Source organism: Eublepharis macularius, chromosome 18, assembly GCF_028583425.1.
Source record: "Eublepharis macularius isolate TG4126 chromosome 18, MPM_Emac_v1.0, whole genome shotgun sequence".
Taxonomy (NCBI): Eukaryota; Metazoa; Chordata; class Lepidosauria; order Squamata; family Eublepharidae; genus Eublepharis; species Eublepharis macularius.
Genome location: NC_072807.1, coordinates 9,016,557 through 9,031,338, shown reverse-complemented (window position 1 = coordinate 9,031,338; position 14,782 = coordinate 9,016,557). Strand labels below are relative to the sequence as shown.

Here is a 14,782-nt window from a genome sequence, read left to right as displayed (position 1 = left end):
TGCTTGAGCCCCCAGAGTTCTAGAATCTAGAATTTCCGACAGGAAAGAGTCTAGGGGATCTAAACCTCTCCCCTGGCACCAAACAGAAAATTTATTCCATTTAAGGGCATAGGATTGGCGTGTAGATAGACGCCTTGCGTTCTCCAGTACATGAGTCACTTCCTCAGAGAATGCCTGTCCTGCAGGATCAGCCAGGCTGTCAGTTTGAGTTTGTCTATTCTGTGGTGAAATACCCCCCTCCACAACAACAGGTCCGGGCTTATCGGAAAATGGTACACTCGAGTCTGTAACCTCAGGAGTGTGGAACCAAGGTTGTTGTGGCCAATATGGGGCTATCAGGATGGCTGACATCCTGTCAACCCGAACCTTGCAGAGGACCCTGGCCAGAAGTGGAAATGGAGGGAACATGTAGAAGAGGCAACTGGACCACTTGAGTTTAAATGCGTCCCCAAAAGACTCAAGGCCTACTCCTCCTCTTGAACAATACTGAGGAGTCTTGTGGTTTTCCTCTGAGGCAAAAAGGTCTATGTCGGGACACCCCCACTCGGTAAAAATGGGATGTAAATATGTGTCTTGAAGAGACCACTTGTGGCTGTCCCCTTGCAACCTGCTGAGGTGATCCGCCACTGTGTTGTCTACACCAGGGATATGAACTGCTTGCAGCCACACTGATTGATCTATGGCCCAATTCCAGATTTTCATCACCTCCCTGCACAGAGTCACAGACGCTGTGCACCCATTTGTTTATATAGAACATAGCTGTATTGTCCGTCAGTATCTGGACAGTCTTGTTCCATACGGTATCTGAAAAGGAAACCAATGCATACAACACTGCTCTCAGATCCAGTAAGTTGATATGCTCCTGACACTCAAGAGTCGTCTCACAGGACCCTTCATAGTGAGTGCCCCACCCTAGCGTGGACGCATCTGTGGTAGTGGAGACGTCAGGTTGCCTATAGCCAAACCTAATACCCTTATAAAGGTTAGAATCATCCAACCACCAGTCTAAGGATATAAGAACTTTCTGGGGGGTGCTAAACCTCTTACTCTGAGAATCTCTGTTTGGGAAAAAAACTGAGGTAAACCATAGCTGTAAGGGACGCGTACGTAGTCGTGTTAAAGGCACTACAGCCATGGTAGAGGCCATATAGCCCAGCAAAGTCTGAATGAGTCTGGCAGTTTTGAACCTGCATCTCAAACTTCCTAATCAATGCTTTAATTTTTAGGGTCCTCCCTGAGGGTAACAATCTTGCATCCTGGACGCCATCAATGACAGCTCCTATGAACTGAATAACTCTGGAAGTGGTAAGTTTGGACTTATTTTGGTTGACAAACAAACCCAGCTTAAGGCAGGTGGATAACGTAGTGGAAACCTGTCTGCCCACATCGTCAGCAGAATGACTCACAATCAGCCAGTCATCTAAATACGGGAAAATACAACACCCTTGGACCCTTAAAAAGGCGATAACTACTGCTATGCATTTTGTAAAAACTCGAGGAGCAGTAGATAAGCCAAAGGGGAGAACCCGGTACTGGAAAATATGAGCACCGTGCGTAAAACGCAGGAATTTCTCATGTTCCTGAAATATTGAGATATGAAAATAACCGTCCTTTAAATCTATAACTGCAAACCAGGACTGTGGAGGTACTGCCTGCAAGGTGCCTGCCTGCAAACTTACGAACTCATAAGAGTTTATTCAACTCACGGAGGTCCAGAATAGGACAGAGACCCCCATCCTTTTTCTCCACCACCAACAAATTAGAATAAAAACCCAAGCATGAGGAATTATCCGTAACCTCCTCAATCGCTCCCTTTTCCAGAATGGCTGAAAGTTCAGCCAACACCCCCGGCTGAGATCCATGAGTGGTGAAAGTATGGAGCCGGAGACACGGTAAATGTAAAAATTCAACTTTATAACCAATGTTAACTATTTGTAAAACCCAAACATCGGAAGTGATCTGACACCACTCAGAGAAAAAAGAACTCAGCCTGACTCCAAATAGCGGGTCAGGCCACTGTAATTGTCAAAATTGCTTGTGGGAGTGTGTCTGCTCCTTAGCCTGTTGCTGAAGAGCTCCCTGTTTACTCTTATGGCCTTGTTTCCTTCTAGAAAAGGACTACTGCGGGCTTCGGTAAGACCGCTGAGCATGGTAGGCATACCCTTGGTAAAGGTGAAAGTGATGCTGTCGACCCCTCACGAGGGATCTATCCTGAGACCTGCCAGAGGGATGTTGCTGAGGAAGGACCCCATATGAACGTGCCGCAAGTCTGTCCTTTCGTTTCTTGGACAAATACTCATCCGTGTTTTCAGAAAATAAAGTCTGCCCTTCAAAAGGGAGAACCTTGACCTTATTTCTAGTCTCCATCAGTAACGCAGTGGTTCTCAGCCATGCAAATCTACGAAGGACAATGGCTAACAGTAAGGATCTGGCGGAGGTATCTGCCATATTACGGCCCACATTAATCTGATGGAGGGATAAACAGATCACCTCCTCTTGAATAACTCTGAGAAAGACTTTCTGGTCCTCTGGTAACTGAGGAACGAAGGTGGCCGCTTTTTTCCAGATAAGTAACTGATAAGCGGCCATCATCGTCGCGTAATTGGCAACTTTAATGCCAAAGGCTGCTGAGGTATAGATCTTTCTACCCATGGTATCAAGTTTCCTGGTCTCCTTGTCCGAAGGGATGGATAGGGACCCTTGATTGGGTTTAGCTTGCATGTCTTTGGTGATAAACGAAGAAGGAAGAGGATGCATTGACAGGAATGGACAACGGTCATCCTTCATTTGGTAAAGATTCTTGACCTTCTTGTTCGTATAAGGAGTAGAAGCTGGCTTCAGGTTCAGCCCGGTCAACAGTTCCATGAAACCTTCAATCCCTGGGAAGACTATAGCAGGAGTCGATCCAGAATAAATACGTTGTAGGATCTTGTCCTTAGAGCATGGTTCCGTGGAAGCCACGTCGATCTCTAGAGCCTTGGCCATGGCAGTTCACTGTAAGCACGGAAGTCATCTGTGGGCAAACCCTCTTCCGCTGGACCAATCACGCTCTCAGGTAAATCCGATGGCGGTGAATCGCAGGACCTTGGGTACCGACTACCCTCATCAAAGTCCACTTCAGACAAGCGCGGAGTCCTTCCAGAACCAGAATAGGAGTAGGCCCTCATGGAAGGCAATCTGGAGCAATCCCTGACCAAATGGTCTGAGTAATGAGAGCTCTCCCTGTGATAACGGTGGGGAGCCAGTTCACCGAGAAGTTGCCACCAAAATCTTAAGGTGCTATTGGCCATAAATCTTGCTCTTATATAGGATTCTGGAAACTATCCACCTTAGAGATCACCACCTTCCTGTTCTAGTTTCAGGGTTATTTGTCCAGGATAGTTTTTTAGTCACATCACATGTATCACGTATCCACAGTATATCACCTAAAATGAAAATAATTCCACCATCCAAGAACCACCATAGATAAGTTTGTGATAAGAACCAGCAGATTAGATAAAGTTAATTCATGAAAAAAATGCTCAATTTGTTTACATGAAAAACTCTTCATCTGACTGAAAATCCACACTTCATGAATATGGTTCAGTCACTGAGATCAGGATACAATTGACTCAACAGAACAGATGTTGCAGGAAATTGCTGGATAAAGGGTATGAAAGAGAAACTGAGCAATGCGCAATAAGTCTAGAGAGTAAAAGTGTTAAAATTGGGTGGAGCAAAATCCACAATGATCCTGTTGTATGTGCTCATATACCAACAGGAGAAGGGAATATTTTCCTTTCAGAAACAACTGATACATCAGGAAATGCTTAAACAGCGGAATATTTAGAAGCAGCAGCAAAAGCAATAGTAAAATGTGAAGAAAAATTTAAATGTCTAGTATGCAGCTTAGTCACAGTTAATGCTGAAAATGTATCCATGATGAGAAGAAGTTTAGAAGAGAATATCAAGCTAATAACATATGGTGGCAGTGTTCATTTAATGCACCTCCTAGCCAAAGATTTCAGACTCCCAGAAATAAAGGCTAATGTTGTCGAAATTGCTAAATGCTTTCGTAGCAATCATTTTTCAGCAGCTGCTCTGAAAAGAACGGCTGGAACTAAGCTGACTCTCCCATAATATGTTAGATGGAACTCTGTAGCGGACTGTTCTGAGCACTATATCAAAATGTATTGTCGAAGGCTTTCACGGCCGGAGAACGATGGCTGTTGTGGGTTTTCCGGGCTGTATTGCCGTGGTCTTGGCATTGTAGTTCCTGACGTTTCGCCAGCAGCTGTGGCTGGCATCTTCAGAGGTGTAGCATCAAAAGATAAGAGATCTTTTGACACTGATTGTCTCAGTTGACACTGAGACACTGATCTCTCAGTTGACACTGAGAGATCTCTATCTTTTGATGCTACACCTCTGAAGATGCCAGCCACAGCTGCTGGCGAAACGTCAGGAACTACAATGCCAAGACCATGGCAATACAGCCCGGAAAACCCACAACAACCACTATATCAAAAATTGGCCTATTCTGATGACAGTGAACAAAACTGAGAGAAAATGGATGGCACTGTCACGGCCAAAATGCCCAACACTGGGCTTAAGAGAAATGTTGAAAACATGCTGAGCATCCTGAAACCCATTTCTGAAGCTTTAAACAAAAGTAAAATACAGAAAAAAAACTGTTTTATTGTTGATGCTGTTGAAATGTGGAGGGAACTGAGTGAGCATTTAAAAACAGAAATTTACCATGACAATTAAATTACAAGCATTAAAAAAAAACCAAACGGGATAAGCATTATCTCCAGCTCAGTTTCTCGCAAATATTGTTAATATTCAAAACCAGGGACAAACCTCATGAGCTGAAGAAGAGGAGTTAGCTATGACATGGGGGCATCCAGCAATCATCCGTCTGTAATAAAGATCTTTAGAGCTAAGAGGGAATCACTCACAAGAAACAGGTTTGCTGATGATGTTTTAAAGAAAGTCACATCAGTGAACTGGTGGAAGTCACCTGAGCACTTGGATTCAGAGACTGCTGAAATATCGATTTCAGTTTTAACAGCAGTAGCTTCTTCTGATGGTGTAGAAAGAATATTCACTTCCTTCAGGCTCATTCTGAACTGAGAAATCATTTGGGGCCTGATAAAGCAGGAAAGATTGTTTTTCTTTCTCCAGATTATGAACAAGAAGATGAAGATGAGTGAGCTGCAGTAGACAGCATTTTAAATTTTTCATGTAGCCAAAAGTTTAATTAAAAAAATATTTTGTTTAGTTAACAAACATGAATGTTTAAGCAAATACAAGAATACATATGCTATATATTGTTACTGTTTTAAATAAAACAATTTAAGTGGCTATTGTTATAGATTATTTTCTCCTTCCAATAAAGTGCAACTGAAAAGTTGTCCAAATATGAATGATTAACCTGTTAAGGTGGAGATAGTTCCCTCTGCAATTGCAGTAATTATCTACTTAAAATGGAAAATAACCAATCACTTCTTTTCTGATATAACTAACCTGAAAAGTTATTGTTCTAAAACTGAAACCTTCATCTGGGTTGTAAACCCTTGATGTAGAAAACCATGATTTAACTTGATTTGATTTAATTCAAATCCACCCTGCTCTGAGAACAGGTGCCAAAGGACAAGAGGAAGCAGCAGCCTGACCAGACTCAAGAGGAAATAAATTGGAAAAGTTGTTTAAAATATAAAGACAGTTTTACATCTTGATTAACAGAGATCATTTCACATTCCAGCCACAAAAAATAGTTTGTGATAACAGAAGGCAAATACTACAGATGACTTGAATATGTGACAATATGTGACACCTAAAAGGGAGCAAACTGGTCTCCTTCCTGAGTGAATTATAAAAGCAAAAAACCTTCCTTATACCTGAGTCCCAACAGTAAACAAATATTCAATCTTTTTATTTATTTTTGTTTGTTTATTTATTACATTTTTAGTGAATCAGGTTATCAGCATAATCTCAGGTCACAGTTAGCTTTTCCCCAAATGCATGTTAGCCAAGGAAGTAATTTCCTGAAGCCTCAAACTAGCAAATAAGATAATTTAACTTGACTCCAAGAGTGATCACAGGACACATACACACACCAAAACATGGGAATCAGATACCTGAAGAAGTGTGCTGTGGCTCACGAAAGCTCATACATTACCACAAATTTTGTTAGTCTTATAGATGCTACTGGACTCTTGTTCTTTTCTATTGCTACAGACTCACACGGCTACCCATCTTGATCTGTCCCCACAGCATACCTCTCACTCTCAGATCCCTAAACTGCCTCTTCCATTCTCCTTCCCTCTCTCATTTACCTTTCCTCTGTCATGTTCTCATGCTAGCCATGAGTGAGATACAATTGGGCTACAGATTTTCCTAATTGCTGAATTAGGACTTACCAAAATAGGTATTTGATGTAATTTATTTTGGCTTGCCAAAATGTTTTTATTACCATTTGTAGTTAATAAAAGTTAACCCTTTTGAAACAACGGGTTCCTTATTTTATGGGAAAATACTACACCAGTCTGCAATCAGTGTATACAAAGGGTCAGGTTTCAAGAGGTCCAGAGCTGAGGTGCATGTATGAATGGCCACACGCATGTGCGTGCTCTACCCAGTCACCTTCCCCTTCCCAGCTGCAACCCGAGCCTGTTCCAGCTCAACTAGCTTCTTTCCAGGGTGGAGCAAGGAAGCTGCCAGGCACTCCCACCACTTAGTACATATGCCAAGGATCGCCTGGCCCCTGGGTTATACCAAGGTTAAAATCTTCCTCCGTGATTGGGCAGTTTCTCACCAGTGGGCCACGCCACTGATGAAAGATTCACCCAATGGCATGGCAGAATATGCCTTACAGGCTTGGATTCTTTCGCTCAGCTGCGTCACTGAAAAAGCGGAAACATAATCTAGTCTGTTTAAAGATTCCAGTCCAACAGTTTAGCTTTACCATTAAAATCAGTATGGCTTATTCTTGAGTTGGGCTACTTTACAGGAAAACAGTCACAGCTTTTTTAAAAAAATTAAATTTTATACATCTGAGAAATAAGCCTGTGCAAATGCAATCTAACATGAGCCAACACTTCAGCCCATTTAAATAAAAAGCCACTTCTGTTAGGGGTGAATGGGAAAGAAAAAGCAACAAGGAAAGGGGCTACTTAATTCCTTTTCTACCTGTCCTCCCCCATTCCCCACCGAAGCAACACTTCCTACACGGCATGTATATGGAGTGTGTGTACATGTGAATTCAAACAGGTGACCATCAGACAAAGGACTAACAACACTCTCCTTGCCACTTCTAGTGGGAATGGAGAAGCAGTTTTTCCTTACCCCAAAGGGCCATCAACTTACCACTGTATATATTTGAGCATAACTGTATAGTCTGGGCCCAACAGAAGACAGTACTGAACAAAAGAAAATAATTTAATGTATGAATTGTGTCTTTATGAAATCCTGAATGCTTTTTGCAAAGTATGAGGCCCTCCCATATACCCCTAGTCATTTTAGTGTCACCCAGATCTCAGAAGACGTTACAGAACCACTAGCTTGGACCATTGTCCTTCTCCAGATCTTGGTTTGGTGTTCTAATCTAACACACTTTCCAGAAAATGAATGTGTGTCAGGCCCAGAAATATATATATCAGACTAATGAAGAAAACCTTTCTACGTGCCACTAACTCTTAAGAAATTGTCCACCAAGGAACCCCACATCATAAGCATACAAAAGATAAAGAAAACCCAGGTAAAATGTATAGGATATTGCAATAGTTATTTATTTATTTATTTAGTTATTTAATCGCATTTCTAGACCGCCCTCCCCATCAGGCGGGCTCAGGGCGGTTTAACAGCAGCTTAAAACAATAAAAACATTATAAAAACATTAAAACATCATGTATATGGAGTATATGGAGTTACTGTGCTATAAGGCGCACTCTTAAAGCAGAAGTACTGGAACAAGGGAAAGCCGTTTCTCAGAGACATCCCAGAGTTAAGCTTACCAAATCTACCATCCTGAAGAGGAATGCATTGTATTTTTGGTCAGAGTAAAACAGGTAATCAACTAACTGATCATATGATATAGTATTTACCACCATATGTGTTTCTGGTTGTCTGCTTAACTACTAATGCTCATGGCGCACTTTCGGATCCTATTCCCTTGAGAAAGGGTGTTAAACAAGGTTGCCTATTGGCCCTTTTCCTGTTTAACTTCTATATAAATGACCTTGTTTTGGCTATGAGTTCCCAGAAATTTTCCCCCTTCATTGGCTGGTTGGAAAATTTCCTTGCTATTATATGCTGACGACATGGCGATCATGTTGTTCACACAAATTTGGACTTAGAAGGATGTTAAAGAGACTGGTAGATTATTGTGAAGGAGAGGAATTAAGAATTAACCACAACAAAACCAAAATAGTAGTCTTTGGCAACAAGGTCCCTAAGTTTAGTTGATCAGTCAATGCTCAAGCAATAGAACAATGCACTTTTTTCAAGTATCTGGGTACAACTTTTCAGGTGTCTCAGTCATGACAGGCACACCTCAATGATACATTATTATCTGCGCGATGCTCTCTGGGAGCTATTATTAAATTCTTTTATTCAAAGGGTGGGCACTTAATCCCACTGGCTTTGAAAGCTTTCCAGGACAAAGTTATTGCTAAGCTCCTTTATGGGGCGGAAATCTAGGGGTGGAATGTGAAAATATTACCTCAGTTAGAAACACTTCAGAATTCCTTTTTAAGGAAAATCCTTGGCCTTCCTCAGGGAACTCCAGCATCTTACCTAAGACTTGAGAACGGTTTACCCTCTATTATATCCAGAGAGCCGCTGAGGTTACTGAAATATTGTAAGAAGCTTGTTTATATTTCTGATGATCACCTGGTAAGCTATTGTTTCCAGTACTAAAAGGATGTGAACCTGTGGCCTAAATTATTCTCCACTATTTCCCAATTGTATTCTCTGCCCTCGCTGGAAGTAGTTAAGTGCTGGGATTTGGGGGATATGCGTGAGTAGATCTTTGCCCAGGATGCCCTTCGAGATATCAGCCTTGCTGGATAATCTAAATTTTCACCTTGGTACCCGCAGTTTAAGAAAAGTAAAATTTTATCCCGCTATCTGGCTGATCTCTCTAATGCGTCCTTGAGAAAGGCATTTCCGCAAGCCCGTTTTCAAACCATGCTGTCTGCATATCTCCAGGGTCGATTCTCAAAACTACCCCTGGAACAGCGCATTTGCTCTTGCAGTTTAAAACAGGTAGGTGATATTGTCCACTAGATCTTACACTGCCCTCATCACGAGTAAGAAATTTTTGCACCCATTTCTTACTAACTTTTCTGGTACAGAGGAGGATTGTATATATTTTCTATTGGCTGATGCCATTCCAGAGGTTACCTTTAAGGTGGCTAGTTTTATCCTTTTATCAATTAATTTAAGGAAGAAATTAGCCTTGGTTGTTCCCTATAGAATTTTAGCTAAATTATAATAATTATTTTATGCATCATTCAAGGTTTATTTTTATGTAATGTTTGAGATGTGTGTGTATAGTGTCTCTTGTGAGGGTATCTATTAATTCTGTATGACTGTTTGGATGTTATGGCCTAGGGCTACATTAATAAACTGTACTTGCATAACTACTAAATGTGATGTAATTCTTTTTCTGACCATATGGAACATGACAAAAGAAAAAGTTTCTCCCAGTGAGTCACCAGTGAAATCTCCTTTTATGCAAAGGAAAAATGCCAAATGTTAAGTAGAAAATAGGAAAAAGATTTATTCTAATTTTTAAGAACTTTTTTCCTTTACTTTCCTTCTTACTAGCATATAAAATGTAAAGATTAACATACACAACTATTTCTGCTCCCTGACTGATCCCCATCAAAGAAGGGCACTAATGCTGGCCAGATGCAACATGCTGCCTTCGGCCATTTTCATTGGCAGATGTCAAGGGACCCCTTATGAGCTCAGAAAACGCCCTTGTGGCCTGGGTGTCATTGAATCTGTTTCCCATGTTCTATTATACTGTTTATTTTATTCTAAGATCCAAGACAAACTTTTGAACTCCCTTCTTTATTCATGGTGTGGCCTTTCTGATAATGTCAAGGTCCAGCGATTACTATCTGGTCACAACCTTTCTATAACCTCTAACGTGGCTAGTTTTCTTCAATTTGCAATCTGTATCAGGGAAGCTATCAACTAATTTTAATGTACCTTTTTTTGCTCTGACATGCCAATAAAGGTTGTGTTTGTTTTTAACATACACAAGACACAATTTCAGCTAGCATTTCCAACTGTGGAACTGTTATCTCACAACATTTTACCAAAAAAAGTAACATGCCATTCCAATCTGACAAAAATGGCACAGATCCTCAGTTCAGAAATTCAAGGTATGGAGGAACATAAACGAGTTCAGGCTCACAAGTGCCACCCTCTGCCTCTTGTGGTTTCCCTCTTGATTTCCTGTTTAACCATATTTTGTTGAGACATCTGAACTGGCAAGTCATGATTGTCCTCCATATAATAATCAGAAACGATTGTCTGAAGTGAACTTCTGACTGTGGTTTGGAGGGAAAGTAGTCAGATGTCACAATGAACTATAATTAGTACTAAACTAAAATTAGAGAAGGATACAGTTGACTATTTGACTAGGCAAACGATTTTCAGAGCAATCCTAAGCAAACCCACTGCAGTGAACTTATCAGGGTGCAATTCTGTTTCGAATTGCACCGTTGGCCAATTCATTGTATGAGAATAGATACGTTAAATACTTATGCTACTTACAAAACGTAACTATGCTACTTACAAAACTTATCATGAAACAATAACATTAAAAATGAATTATAACTTAATTCTAGATAAATGTGAACAATTCACAGACTTCTACAATGGAATACCAAGATCAGCCTACAGTTACAATACACACACACAGAGAGCAAATCGACACCAGCTATTAAGTGTGTGTGTGGGGCGGGGGCGGGGGTGGAGTCAGTGGCACTAAGCAGGAAGCAGTCCTATCCCTTCTGTTTGGAGATGCCTTCGGCGACAACAAGTGGCCAGGTACCGTTTGCTGTATCTGCCCCAACTCCTGCAAGAACAGAGGGGCAATCAGCCCTGCCAAAAAAATTTACCAAAATGAAATACTATAAAAAAGGATAAACTTTAAAAAGGGAATATATAATTGTGATTAACCAACCGATGGCCAGGTGACAGTATGTGATTGATCAATTGACTTTTATGTCAACACCAGAGAAGGAAGAAAAGGAGAGAGAAAACCTGCAAGTTTGACGCTCATTCATGACCTTAAGCCTAGACCTCTTCCTCCCATTGGTCTGTTCCAATAACAACAACAACATTCAATTTATATACCGCCTTTCAGAACAACTTAATGCCCACTCAGAGCGGTTTACAAAGTATGTTATTATTATCTCCACAACAAACACCCTGTGAGGTGGGTGGGGTTGAGAGCTCCAGAAAGTCGTGACTAGCCCAAAGTCACCCAGCTGGCTGCAAGTGGAGGAGTGGGGAATCCAAATCCGGCTCTCCAGATTAGAGTCCCGCGCTCTTAACCCCTACACCAAACTTGCTCTCCAAACCATCCCTGTTTGCAGATCTAGCTGAAAATTTCAGGAAAGTGACTGTTTAATGCTCAACAGTAAAATGCTCCTTAAAAAATTAATAATTATGGTGGAATTGCCACCTACTATTTATTTATTATTTTTATTTTATTGGATTTCTATTCTGCCCTTCCCACAAGGAGGCTAAAGTGACTTACTAAAGTGATTTAAAGTGGCAATATTAAAGTCATTTATATATGGAGGCTTTCCCTAGAGTAACAGACTTTTTGGTGAAAATTCCTCAATTTACTAGGCAAGCAACAAGTATTAAACCACTCATGGACACAGTAGCAGTATTATTTGGGCTTGGATCCTATGAACCTGTTCTGTGTATGCTAGGCTTCCTCTTGTGCCTGTACTTCACTTCCATTTCCACAAGATTAGCGGTTTTCGATGAGCCTTGTGCAAAGAGAAATGCTAGCACAAAAGGAAGTGCACAGTGTGGCAGAGGTCCTGATCATGCGTGGAACTCGTTCATAGGATCCACGCCTAGAATATTTGATTGGGCTGCAAAATAGACCATGGGAAGAAGTGATCAGTTGTACTAAATTCTGAGAGAACAAGAGATCCCTTAAGATTTATGAACTCTGTGGATAGAACAAACGGACACTGTTCTGTTTTATATTAGCATTTAGGAACAATTATTATGTCCCAAGGTTTTTATTTTATTTTATTTCACTTATATTCTACTCTCCCTGCAAGCAGGTTCAGAGCGGATCACATCAGAGCAAAATAGCTAAATTCCAGCTCATAAAATTCATCGACATTCATATTGCACAGTCCCTCAACAACCAAAACCCATGGGGCGGATTTTAGCTACTAGATGTTATACAGCTGGGGGGGGGGGACAATGTCCCTCTCCTGCCAGGAGGCCGGTTAAAAGGAGGTGGGGTGGCTCACCTCAACCACCATACGCCTGGCAGAACATCTCTGTCCTACAGGCCCAGTGAAAAGATCTTGCTGGGCCCGTGTTTCCACAGACAGAGAATTCCACCAGGTCAGTGCCAGGGCTGAAAAGGCCCCAGCCGAGGCAAGATGAACCTCCCTATGGCTGGGGACCACCAGCAGTTGCTGCTCTGTGGAACGAAGGGCCTTCCAGGGAACATATGGTGAGAGATGGTCCCCATTAGAATGCCCTCTGGCAAATATGTGTGCTCGTTTACTGTTAACCCTCATTTACAGTTTGCCTTGCTTTTGGTTTTCATTCCATCTGTGCAGTGGTGGGGGAATACATGGTGTGTGCCCCCCCTGCCCTATTCTGTTTCCAAAACAACCCTGCAAGAAGGTTAAGCTGAGAGACACTAACTGGCTTATGATTGGTTAGTGAACTTCAAGTCACAGTAGAAATTTGAACCCCAAGTTTCCTCAGTACTAGTCCAACTCTCTATCCACTATACCACAATAGGACAAAATTTAGTCATAGCCACCAGGATCTCTCTTTATTCAGAAGCCCCAATTATTTCAAATTAAGTTTAGGATTGCACCCAAGGGTGTTCCTTCTCTGCAAATCGAGGCATACTTAGGTTTGCAAGCTGCGTGGGCCAGCCGCTCTACAATTACTACTGGCACTGCTGTGACCAGCTGGAGCAACTGAAATAGCTGCTGGCTAAGAAACAGCACTACAGGTGGACAGATTCTAGGTAGAAATGTTGCAACTTATTGCACCAAGCAGAGTAGTATAATGTTCCACAAAAGCCAGGTCATGCCTCATGTTGAGCAACAGGACACCACCTCAGAGTACTGTGTACAAAAAGGGATCTGACCCCAGCGCTCACAGGACCACAATGACTCTCACCACCAAATAAAGAACTGTGTACAAACTTTTATTCCTAACTAACATTTGAAAGGAAAGGGTGTCGAAATAGATCCTTTACAGACATCAACAGAACTCAGATTCAAATTCAAAAGCAAGAGCTGAGAAAGACAGCTGCTCCAGTAATTCTAGGAGGCTTTGAATTAAGTTGCACATCCACACATTCACAGAACAAGAGACTTAAGGGCCAAGAAAAGAAAAACGTGACTGAAACCAAGAAAATTCTGAAAGTAGGTTACAGCAGATCACAGTAGGAAGCACAGTGGCTTCTTTATATAGCTTTTTAATAAGTGAAAGTTTCAGAACAAGGTGCTGCTTCAGAAAAATCAGTTATGAATACCACTTATGGGTCCTTACTACACTGAGAATAACTGTCAAAGGAATTAGTTTTAGGTGGATATTCGTGTTGGTCTGCAATCAAAGACTAAGCTCTAGGTCTAATATCACATTAAAGACCGACTAGATTTCCAAGGTATGAGCTTTCAAGAGTCAAAACTCCCTTCATCAATGGAATCAAGTCCCATTATACATGAAGACAACAAACATAGGAGGCATTCTTGCATACAAAATATTATAGTTTAGTATTCACAAGCTGCTTCATAAGTTAGAGTAACCGCAAAATAGCTGAGATATAACTTCCACCATGAGTGGGGAGGGCCTCTCATTAAAACTACCTTAATTACATTTAAACCATCAAAGATGACAAGCTTCACATCTACTTCAGGCTAAATCTGCCACCTTGAAATAGTATTACTGGGAAGAAGATTTCATTAAAACAAACAGTACTTCGAAGTACCGACAAAGCCAAAGACTACAGGAAATCTCTGCCATTTATCAACCACTTGAAATGAATCAAGATGGGTAGCCGTGTTAGTCTGTCTGAAGTATCTGAAGAAGTGAGCTGTGTCTCATGAAAGCTCATACCCTACCACTAATTTTGTTAGCCTTATAGGTGCTATTGGACTCTTGCACTTTTCCATTTGAAATGAACTCTTTCTTACAAGGCAAGTAGAGGGGGCTATTTCTCACTTCAAAGGGCAGGGACAAAAGTGTGAGACACAAACATTCTGTTATGGGTCTTAAAAGATAAGCTCCAAAGGAGGATTCACAGGCTGACCCAACCAACACTAGGCATGTGAATCTAACTGAATCTCACTGCTTAATTATAGCAATTTTTCTTGTAGGCCAATTTATTTAGTTTACATGCCACCTCCCCACACAACAGGGTCCCTCACCTCTCCTCTGCTTTTCTATGCCATGCACAACTTAGCAAGCTGCTGCTTCAACGGGGTCAGTCTCAGGACCTGCAGAAAATGGAATGGTGGCTAAAACAAAACTCCAGAGAGGAGCATTTCCATATAAACTG

At 41.4% G+C, this 14,782-nt stretch overlaps 1 protein-coding gene across 4 annotated transcripts in view; it reads right to left on the bottom strand.

Moving 5' to 3' along the window:
• The window catches only part of TMEM39A (transmembrane protein 39A), a 38,606-nt gene that overhangs the window by 22,326 nt on the left and 1,498 nt on the right, over window positions 1–14,782 (bottom strand). For 2 of the 4 annotated variants that reach the window (XM_055002445.1, XM_055002444.1), the window contains exon 2: window positions 14,652–14,720. The exons of the other annotated variants lie outside the window; for them this stretch is intronic. The gene's annotated coding sequence lies outside the window, so the exon portion shown is untranslated. The remainder of the gene's footprint in view (window positions 1–14,651; window positions 14,721–14,782) is intronic. 4 annotated transcript variants of the gene reach the window in all.